The sequence below is a fragment of the Mchenga conophoros genome, linkage group LG12 (genome assembly GCF_057382185.1).
Source record: "Mchenga conophoros isolate Kocher_MC1m ecotype Shallow Benthic linkage group LG12, M_conophoros_male_GT1.1, whole genome shotgun sequence".
Taxonomy (NCBI): domain Eukaryota; kingdom Metazoa; phylum Chordata; class Actinopteri; order Cichliformes; family Cichlidae; genus Mchenga; species Mchenga conophoros.
Window position 1 is genome coordinate 7624865 of NC_140537.1, and position 12243 is coordinate 7637107.

Genomic DNA, 12243 nt, shown 5'->3' on the forward strand with positions numbered 1-12243 from the left:
ACAGCAGGATGTCAGAGTCAATAGAGAGGACTCAAAAGAGCAACTTCAAATCAAACTATTTATGTAGTAGGTGTTTCTTTGCCAATGTCTTTCCCCTGCATTAGAAAGTAATAAGCCAGATGGAAGTACAACACACATCTATGCATTTCTATAAAAACTGACCTGCCCTGAACTTATAATCTCTCTCTCTCTCTCTTTGTTTTTCCTTAAAGTGATGGCTGTCCATTCGTCCTGTAAAAGTTGTAAATATAAACCTGAATGAATGGGAGTAGAAACTGTGTGTGCGCATGAAGACATGCTTGTGTCGCTGAGATTGAACAGATTTATGTATGTTCACGTAGCCAAGTGATAATCATATATAATAATCACTGAATAGTAATAATGTTATTGAACAGGTTAAACATTTAGATATCACAAAAAGTTGCAAAAAAGCAAAAAAAAAACCCACACACAGCTGTGAAGTCAGCTGCACATGAATAACATTAGTACAATGACAACTTTAATCAGAGTGAGTTCAGAAGATCCAAAAGTGGGACACTAAAAACAAGCTAGTGAAAGCAAAAAGTGACTTTGAAAAATTTATTTCATAGAATTAAAGCACTGATAGGAAAAAAAACTAAACATGAGAAGAATGGCAATCCTGCAGCGACCAATCAAAGAAGACTGTAATGGCTGCATTGTAAAGAAGTGAGTGAAGAAAGCTGATTTTTTTTTAGTTTTTCTGAGATATGCAGAGTTTTAACGAACAATTTGAACACTATTATTCATTTACATTATTTGTTCTCAACAGAGATGGGCAGTAATGCGTTACAAGTAACGAGTTACTGTAATCCGATTACAGGCACTTGCCCTGGTGGCCATTCTTTCAGTGGGCATTTCTCAACAACAACTACAAACACTAGTGAAGTGAATGGGCATTTAATTAAATAATGAAACATTTAATTCAATAATTAATGGCATATTTAATTCATTCATTTTGTCACTCCTGGCCCTCCACACCTCACTGCCATGATTGTTTGTGTAGTTATTGGATTCTAAAACTACTAGAATAGAATAGAAAACACATAAGATGCAGTCTCTGTTTTTTCTTCACCTTATTAATTTGAACTGAACTGAAATAAATCCGTTCTTTTCTGTATGGTAATGACTAGGACCTGTCCCAGCTGTCTCTGGTGGATTCAGTATTGTCTCCAATGTTTCTGATAACTTCCAGTTTGGGAAGTTTCCCATGCAGGTGAGGAATGCAGTGACTGACAGACTACCCCTCCTTCATTTAGGACCCATGCCAAACACTGAGTAAAGACTTCCTTGCATTAAACCTGCATAGCTGTTTTCACATTTATAACAAATCACCTAAGTGACCGGCAGTGATCGTATAGTGCTCTGAGTTGTTGCCTAAACAAGCCCTCTTCAAATCGGAGTTACAGCAGAGAGAATATGGCACTGAAGCAATGATGACAGCTTTAATAACCTATTTTATCTTCAATTATTCTTGTATGAAATTCTCTTAAAGTAGCAACTGAATTTCAACCAACTCAGCTAGCTCTGCATATTTTATTTCCTCTGTTAAAATAAAATGTGGCGGAGCCCAGCTGTAATTGTACCTTGCATTAATATGGTGTATTATTGATGGTGACACAGCACTGCTTAGCATGTCGTCCTGAATCTCAGGTGTGCCAATGACCTGTGCAGTATATGAGGCACTAAAATCCTGGTGGATTTCTGGGATACGAACAGGACGGAGTCATGTGAGCTCTATCAATATTGCACCACTTACGTCTCAGACCTGTATTTATGTATTTATGCACTGAAATCGTGCTGTAATATCCAGTTAACTGTCCACATTTGTACTCTGTTTTTCCATTTATTATATTTTTTTTCATTAATTTGTCTGAAAAAAGATCCACGTTGTAACCAAAGAGAGACTAAATCAATGGTCTCTAATAGCAGCCAAATTATAAGAGCTTTCATTAGTGATGGTGAGATGAAGCCTTGTGATGAACTGAAGCTTTCCATCCAACTGGTCGACTCATGGTTCGAAGCATTGTGACGATTCATTGGCTCTACTGCGCCATCAAGTGGACGATTAAAGTCAGACAGGCTCAATGATTATAATGATGTGATGTGTAAACCTCTAAACTTACAGTTTTTTCTGAATGCTTAAACCCTAACTGTGATTCCTGTAGCACAATCTCTAAAACTATTCAGACTTATAGCAAAACCACTCACTGAGTTTGCAAAACTAAAAGCACATAAACTGCTTTGCACTCAGTTTGCAATTTTGTAACACACACTTTGCAAAACGGTAGGCACAATTCACTGCACAACACTCAATTACCAAATTTCCAACACACTCCTAGCAAAAGTATACACATGTATGGCTATCATTAACACTAATTTGCCAACTGTCTGGCACACTTTCACATGTGAAAACTTTTTTAGATAATTAGTTCACTTTGCAATCAGCCTAAGCACTATAATACAGGTAAGCTGTGTGTGCGGAGTACAATGGAGGGAGCAGAAAGAGTGAGAAGTAGAGGAGGCCGAGGAAGAGGACGTGGAGGTGAAGAAGTAGGATGAAGAGGATGACAAGGACAAGGAGGAGCAAGAGGAAGACGAGGAGGGGGGAGAGGAAGATGAGGAGGGGGGAGAGGAAGGGTAGGAAGAGTAAGAAATAGAATTGCTGATGACAATAGTGGACCATGTAATCAACCATGTAATCAACCGTGGAATGACCCTGAGGGTAGCTGGCCAACGGGTCCAGCCTAACTCGAGCCGCTACACTGTAGCAAGTACCATAAGGACATCTTGAAATGAGAATCGGTTAGTACAGTCACTTCGCACAAAGATTTGTAGCACTGCCATATGCCAATGAGAAACACACCAATACCATTGATGTAAAAATACTGAAATTGTTACTTTACAGAATTGCTAGATGACCAGATGCTGGGGGCAGAGGAAGCATGTTCACTGCAGACCAAGTAACCCATATAGTCATTATGGCGATTGCAAATAATCCTATACTTGGAAATGAACACTTGTGTTTGTTTTGATGTGTTTCAAGTACACCAGTACTTGAAGTTTGGATCCCTCTATGCTTATGGATCTATGACAGAAGTATGAGCTCAAACTGACATAGCCTACCTTGTGCACAGAGAAAGCAAAAGCCAGATGTGTTTTGTATTCATACCATCAGTGTGCAGTTGGCGCATTGTGTGCTTAGTAGATGATGGCTTGTGTGTACTGTTTGATACGGAAACACCATTTTTACGAAGGTGTGAAGAGTTAATCTAGCTGTGTTTGCTTTTGCAAGAGAACTACAATGTTTTGATTATTGGGTGACAGGTTTTCTTATTTGTGTGAAGAGTTTTGCAAAATTAGCCAATAGTTACAAAAAATGTGCTTAGGCATTCAGAAAAAACTGTAATAGAATATAATTTTATATTTATATTTCAATATCACAGTAATCTTCCAATTTAGAACTACAAGTTAAAAAAAAACTAACATAAATAAAATACACTTCAGCTAATTACTTAAAAAAATAATTTATTTTCCCAAACCACGCAGAGCCGCACTAAAAGGACTAAAGAGCCGCAGGTTGCTGACCCCTGCACTAACCTATTCAGCTGCTTGTGAATGCAAATATCTAATCAGCCAATCACATGCCAGAAAAAAAAAAGGGTGATTTAAGTGACTTTGAAGGCAGCATTGCTGTTGGTGACAGATGGGCTGTTTTACGTTTTTCAGACACTCCTGATCTTCTCAAATTTTCTCAGGAATTTACAGAGAACAGTCCAAACTGAAAAGCGAAATAAACATTTCCCTGGGTAAAAATTCCTTGTTGATTGCAGAAGTCAGAGGGGCGTGGCCATGCTGAAGGCAAGAGGAATTCTAAGCCAGTTTCTCAACCCAGCCCATCTGATATCAGTAACCACAACACATTCAAAGTCAATTAAAAGTCGCCTTTCTTGCCCGTTCCGATGCTCGCTTTCAACTTTGAAATGAGACCACTTGGACAACAGTAATGATAAATAATTGCAAATAGAGCACGTTTACAGAATTTAATGTCATTTTTATAGAGCACCTCTTATTTTAAGAAAAGATGGGCGAGACGATTTTTGAAACTAACTGCAAATTAAGCACACAATATTTAATATCTGTATTTTACCATTTTGATAAGACATATTTCAGTACTCCAAAACACTTTTATTAGACTGCCAACATGCTTACAAGTAGTAAATCCAGGTTAGTGGATCATAATTAAACATAACTCTGTGGCAAACGCAGAGTTCAGCAGGCCATCAAGGAAGAAGTGACGTGCATTTCTGCAGTGTAAAGATTCACAAATGATTTTCTCCTTAATCTACAGTCACACAAAGCGCCAGGAAAATCTTTGGTGATGTTCTCAGATGATTCTGACGCTTATCACCCAGTTCCTCGTGATGTCCTCCACACCATCAACCCTCTGTCCTCCTCCCAGTTTCTTCCTCAGCTTGCCTTTCTTATGGCCACCCCTTCCAAAACCTGACTTTTTAACTTATCCGAGCCACTTTTTGTTCTTGGAGCGGAGCTTCCTCATCCCCCCGCCCTGCAGGAACTGGTGCTTCTGCTTTTTCTTGCGCTGCTTCATGATCTGATCCTTTGTTTTCAGCTCCGAGCGTGCTTTGTGGTCACCGGAGCTCTGTACGTTTGGACCTCGTCGGCCACGGCCACGACCTGGGAGAGGCATGACACAACAAAGAGGTTGGAGGTTATAGCTCGCAAGGCTGGAAGAGGGACTTGAAGTATTTACCTTTAGAGTTGAGTTAAAACATGGTGGCTGATGTTCTATATTTAACAGGCAGACATGTTTGTGCTATTCATTTTGATGCCTTCCTACCTCTTGCTGGCTTCCTGCCTCCTCCGCCTGTTTCTCCATCTGATCCAGATCCTGTATCATCAATCTTGTATTTTTTCCTTCACTCCTCATAACTGACATGTCAGAGCGTTCTCACTCCCGAGGCGTAACATGTCGACGTTTTGTCACGTCCCGCGGCGTTCCTGAGGAACGCGAAAGGAGACCTTCGGCGTTCTTATGGTACGCGGCGGGTTATGGCTGGGATCCAGTGCAATGATGCTTCCGCGGTAATAGATGTTCCAGCCCTGTATTCCAGCCCTAAACCTAACCTTATCCCTAGCCCTGACCATAACCTTATTCCTGACCTTATCTAGGACTTTAATGAAGTTAAATAGTGTGTTTCTAAGCGATTTGAATAAAAAGAGCGAACATGTGTAGATTCAGTCCAGACGGTTCTCATATTTCCTCTTTTTTCCGAGGTCGTCATTTAGGAACGTGGTGGGTAGCCGAAAACGTAATATGGTGACGATTTGTCACCTAGCGTAAAATGTTACGCTTTGGGAGTGAGAACGGGTTGGACATTCGGGACATGGCTGAAAACTTCAACATTGAGGTAAAAACAACGGCGGGGTATAGTCCCTGGAGCAACGGACTACTGGAGAGACATAACATGACACTTACAGAAATCCTCCTGAAGGTAAAAAAGGAACGAGGATGTGACTGGCACACTGCGCTAGACTGGGCCCTTATGGCCAAAAACAGTATGCTTAATGTACATGGTTATAGTCCACATCAACTTGTGTTTGGCCAAAACCCCAACCTTCCTTCTGTGTTGATGGATAAGCCACCTGCCTTAGAGGGCACAACTGTAAGTGCAAGAGTAGCTGAACATATCTCAGCATTACATGCTTCCAGAAAAGCATTTACTGAGGCAGAGTGTTCAGAAAGGATCAGGAGAGCACTACGCAAACAACTTAGGCCTACAGATGACAAATATGAGGCAGGAGATAAAGTATACTACAAACGAGTCGACTGTACAGAGTGGAAGGGTCCAGGTGTAGTTATTGGGCAGGATGGAACTGTTGTATTTGTAAGACATGGGGGGACTCTTGTAAGAGTACACCAGTCAAGATTGACTAAAGTGGATTCACGGACTGGAGATAAACAAATATCACACAGTACTACTGATGATGACAACAAAGACGCAGTTGAAAATGATGACACTGACACACCCGATGGGGAACAGAGTATTAGTGAGGAAGAAGACATCACTATTGACAGAGAAACTAACACTACAGAAAACATGTCTGTCACACACACTACAGAAAACATGTCTGTCACACAAACTGCAAATGAGCCCTCTACACCCACTGATCATGTCTCTGCAAATGTAAAGTTAAGATCAGGACAGCTGATTGCTTTTACCAACAGAGACAACGGTGTTCAACACACAGCCAGAGTGCTAGGCAGAGCGGGAAAAGCAAAAGGGCAATACAAAAACTGGTACAATGTGCAATATCTTGAGCATGATGGTAGTGAAGGTGAAAAGAAAGCTGTAGACATGTCACTTGTTGATGGTCTTTGCACTGAAGCTGAAAACAGAGATGCAGATGTACTCATAACAAGAGATATTACCTTTGATTCTGCTAAGCAGCAGGAGATTGAGAGCTGGCAAAGTAATGGTGTGTTTGATGAAGTGAAAGACCTGGGTCAAAAATGTGTGTCTACTAGATGGGTCTGTACACTCAAAGAAACTACTAATGGTGTTGTCCCAAAGGCTCGACTTGTGGCACGGGGGTTTGAAGAGGTAAATACTAAAGAACTACAGAAAGACTCTCCAACATGTGCGTCTGAGTCCCTCAGGCTGGTGCTAGCTGTGATATGTCAAAACAAGTGGAGAGTAAATTCAATGGACATTAAATCTGCCTTCTTGCAGGGAATGCAACTGTCAAGAGACATCTATCTTCGTCCCCCACCTGAAGCTGGCAAGGACAATGTTCTATGGAAACTGAAAAAGTGTGTTTATGGACTTGCAGATGCTTCACTTTATTGGTACAATAAGGTCAAAGACATTATGCTCAAAACTGGTGGTAAAATATCACAGGTTGATCCTGCAGTGTTCTATTGGCAGAATGAACAATCTGAGGTTACAGGAGTGCTTGCATGTCACGTTGATGATTTCCTTTGGGCTGGTTCAAGTCACTTTGCAACTCATATCATTCCTGTACTGAAATCTACCTTCCTTGTGGGCCGTGAAGAACATGACAGCTTTTCTTATGTTGGTATGGACATTTGTACAGTTAATGATGTAATAGAGGTGCATCAACAACTTTACATTGACAACCTACAACCGGTTCAGTTACAAGCAGCACGGGCTGTACAGAGGGAGGCTTCCTTAAGTGAAACAGAACGTGAGCAACTCAGGTCAAAAATAGGACAGATTTTGTGGGTTGCCAAACAAACAAGGCCTGATGTTATGTTTGACACATGTAGCCTTGGATCTAATATCAAAGATGCAACTGTACAGTCTATTCATGAAGTGAACAAAGTTATCCGTAAACTTAAGGCAGAGAAAGTGACTCTTAAGTTTCAGCACTTGGGTAACAGTGAGGATCTGGCATTGGTTGTTTTCAGTGATGCTTCATTTGGCAACCTTCCTGATGGCGGTACTCAAGGAGGGGCATTAATCGTCCTTATGGGTAAAGGAGGAAAGTTTTGTCCTCTCTTCTGGCAGTCTAAAAAAATCAGGCGCGTGGTCAGAAGTACACTGGCAGGAGAAACTCTTGCCATGTCAGATGGAATAGACAGTGCTGTCTTCCTGGCAACACTTTTTTCTGAGCTTACAACTGGTAACACTGGTCTAAACGCTCTTCCTTTGATCTGTGTAACTGATAATCATTCCTTGTTTGATGCACTCAAGTCTACTAAGCAGGTTACAGAGAAGAGACTGAGGCTAGAAATGAGCAGCATTAAAGAGCTCATACAAGCCAAGAAAATCAGACAGGTTTGTTGGTCAGATTCAAAATCTCAACTTGCTGATTGTCTGACGAAAAAGGGAGTTTCACCTTTAACCCTTCTAAAGGCGCTAGATGAAGGACTCTGGATACTGTAATCCTTTGTCTACAAAGTTGTCTTTGCATTCAAATGTACCATTGTTTATTGTGTGCAATGATAGTATGCTTTAAGTAAAGCAAAGCACTTTTGAAATGTTTTTTTTGTTTATATAAATATATACATATATGTATACAAATGTTTACAGGGGTGTGTATACAAATGTTTACTGGGGTGTGTTTATACTCTTATTTTATTTTTTTAAGAAAGAGGGAGATTGTTAACTTGTTATTTTCTGTTTTATCGCGAGAGTACGGTTGCCCGCGAAGTGTTGTTGTTGTGGTCCGTATGTAAAATGGCGGAAGGAATAAAAGCGCTGTGAATGAGAGTACAACGTCGTGTCTTTTGAGTTAACACTATCGTTGTTTATATTTACTGCGGGAAGAAACGGTTTTTATAAGGAAAAACACTAGAAAGCACTCAGTCCCCCTCCCAACTCCCCCAGCCTTTCCTATTGGTGAAAAAATATACCATGTGGACCAATCAAAAAATGATAGGGCAACATAGCATTTAGTTGTTTACGAAGGCGGGCAGGTGTATACATATAGTTTGAGTCTGACGGCTCTTTGTTTGCTTCTCATCTGTAAACTCTGCATACTCTCTCATGTGATTCAGTTTGTTTTGAAAAGTCTCAACAGGATCTTGAGCTTTATTGTGAAAGGTTTACGTGGAAAACAAACAAGCGTACAGCGGAACCACGCGATGGTTTTACCGTCATTGTTGCTAACGAAAACACGTAAAAACAGGCACTTGCCCGCCCATAGTGTGGTTATATTAAATATAAGAGAAAGAGAGAACTTTAAGAAATTAATATAGCCACTAAGGTGACCGTCAAAACGATGAAAAATACTGCTGTAAACAGTTTATTTTACGACATCACGAAACAAACGATAGCGTAATAGGAAACGATAGACATTTTTATATTGTCATTTGATATATATCGTTATATCGAACAGCCCTAACATACACTCTTATATTTGTACATATATTTATTCTTATAATTCTCAGATTTACCCATTCGTATATTTTGCTTGTTCTTATGTTATTGTATTTTGCACACCTCTGTTGCACACACATAAGAATTTCGCTCACATGTGCTGTACCAGTGTACCTGCACATGTTATGTGATACGGGAAATCTCCAATTTTTTTTTATTTTGTTTTTTTTGAGATTAAATAATATACCATTGTAAAGACGACACAAGAGTTCCAGAGGCTCTTCTGGGAGCCAGAGTCGACCAGAAAACGTTTCCCCGAGCTTGAGTCCTCTATGAAGAGCAGCCTTTCCTTATCGGCAGCGGTCACAGCCGCTACAGAGCGCTGGCAGGCTTGTTTCCCTGGGCCTTAAAACTGCAAAGGCGGCACGGTGCTGTCACGCTGATGGTAAAAACACAGGCCTTTAACACAGTGCCGCTGTGCCACTTTATTTTTTAACAAAACACTACGCTTTATGTATAAAGAACTGCCTATTCTACTACTTATTGAAGAAAAAGAATCCACAAAAGATTATTTTTACTTTCTTTTATTTGTTCCAGATAAATTATAAATTATTTTTTAAAAAGCAATGAAATGCATCAGATGTCTCCCATGCTTTCTTTTCTGCTGTAATTTTTTTTTTTTTTGAACATAAATTGGTCTATTGAAAATAAAATGTAGTAAGAACCACTACATTTTTTCAATAGGCCAATTTATGTTTAAGAAAACCCCAACAATCAAATGATCTCATCTGAGCAAGCACTGGGCGACGGTGGGAAGGAAAAACTCCTTTGTCTTAAAAAGAAGAAACCTTCGACAGAACCAGGCTCAGATGGTGCGGCTTCTGTCAAGACCGGTTGGGGGTTAGGTAGTTAAAAAACTACTCTAACGGTACAGCACTACAGCTTTTTGGTGGAAATGGGTGGAAGGATGGGTGTTACACCTCGTTTCATTGGAGGTCTTACAGGTGGTCGGGGTGTAGATTCAGCTTTTTTACAAATAGGTGGCAGAGGGACAGGACTAGGTCGTGGAATTATAACTAGTTGGGTGGGAATAGGTTGTCTGTGAAGGTTCTCAGTCATGGGAATAGGTTGCTTTCCACTTCTGGATATAGGTGGAACACACATCCTACGAAAAGGTGGTAGGTTGTCGGTCGAGAAAGTTTCCTTTTTCGTTGGTTGTGTGACTTGAGGAGCGGGTGTCAACTTTGTCTTTTTCGGTCTAATGGGTGGCAGTGGAGTCCGCTGTAACTGTTGTTCGTCAGATGCATCTTCCCTGCCTACGTAAATGTATTTATGTTCCTCAAAAAGGGCAATGTCTTTTTCAACTTGACTCATTGCCTCTTCGAGAAACATTTTGTAATTGTATTTTTTGTGCTGTGAAGGGGAGATAGTAAAAGGGAGGGATTGATATTCAAAGTTTAGCTCATTAAACCTCCTCTTTAGGCCCTGGAGAATGTTTTGTTTCTCCTGTTCGGCCAGTGGTTTAACTGTTTCCTGTTGTTTTGTTAACCAGGCATCATTGTCCTGCTTAGCCTTTTCTTTCTCTGCCTTTCTTCTACGCAGGTAGCCTGGAACGATTCTGTAATCGTTTTTCTGTAAATAAAAGGGGACAAGTCCAGATTTCTCAAGGAGCTGCTTGTCCCCTTTGCGTGTATCCACACAAGCAGGTTGAGCCATGACTTTCTTCATGCCTGTGTGTTCTGGTTTTTTCCTGAATGTGTGTTCAGGTTTTTCGCCTTCTGGCCTCTGTGGGCACATTTCGCGATGAGATGGGGCCTTAACTGTTCTTGGCACCATGGTCCTGTGTTCATTTTTATATTTATTTTCTAATACAATTGCTTCCCTGTATTTAGAAATATACATTTTAGGTTTGGGTGGAGGAAGAGTACTCTACTTTGGGAGAAGGTTATAAGCGCTTTCATCTGAAAACACAATTCAATCGCTAGCTTAAATTCACCTGCAAGGGAATTCTACAACTGTGTGTCGAGGCACCCCTATTTATAGATTTTTATGGCCTGGCATGTGACATCATGGTGGCCTGGCTTGTGACATCATGGTGGCCTGGCATGTGACATCATGGTAGCCTGTCTTTGTTCTGTCATTTAAGCCCCACCCCCCTGGTTACTGTTGCTATTGTAACTATTATATTATGAATGCTGGTAGCTAGCATTCCACACACACACATACACTTTTTGCCAAGGTTCCAGCTGCAGTCACCAAGACATGTAAATGTATTTAGTAACCCTCTGGGGTCCAGAGTATAATTGGCCGTTTTTGACTACTTTAGATTTTACCTCTATATTTCACCTTTAAAAAAATCTTCTTCTTTTTTTTTTTGGCACAACCTCAAATATCTGAAATTTGAGTTAATTTTTCATTTATACTATATTTGCACAATAGATCTAAATTCAGACAAAAAAAATTCAAAATCCGAGTAGAAAATACTTGTCATTTTTACTGTAAAAGCCACAAACATGTTTAAGGAATTGTTTTCATAACTTGAAATGCGAATAGAAGTTGTACATTTGTAAAAATTATGCACAAGTTTTGCAAACAACTTTATGTTCAGTATAATATATGCAGGTTTTCTTCCTGAATACTATCGTTGTTTATATTTACTGCGGGAAGAAACGGTTTTTATAAGGAAAAACACTAGAAAGCACTCAGTCCCCCTCCCAACTCCCCCAGCCTTTCCTATTGGTGAAAAAATATACCATGTGGACCAATCAAAAAATGATAGGGCAACATAGCATTTAGTTGTTTACGAAGGCGGGCAGGTGTATACATATAGTTTGAGTCTGACGGCTCTTTGTTTGCTTCTCATCTGTAAACTCTGCATACTCTCTCATGTGATTCAGTTTGTTTTGAAAAGTCTCAACAGGATCTTGAGCTTTATTGTGAAAGGTTTACGTGGAAAACAAACAAGCGTACAGCGGAACCACGCGATGGTTTTACCGTCATTGTTGCTAACGAAAACACGTAAAAACAGGCACTTGCCCGCCCATAGTGTGGTTATATTAAATATAAGAGAAAGAGAGAACTTTAAGAAATTAATATAGCCACTAAGGTGACCGTCAAAACGATGAAAAATACTGCTGTAAACAGTTTATTTTACGACATCACGAAACAAACAATAGCGTAATAGGAAACGATAGACATTTTTATATTGTCATTTGATATATATCGTTATATCGAACAGCCCTAACATACACTCTTATATTTGTACATATATTTATTCTTATAATTCTCAGATTTACCCATTCGTATATTTTGCTTGTTCTTATGTTATTGTATTTTGCACACCTCTGTTGCACACACA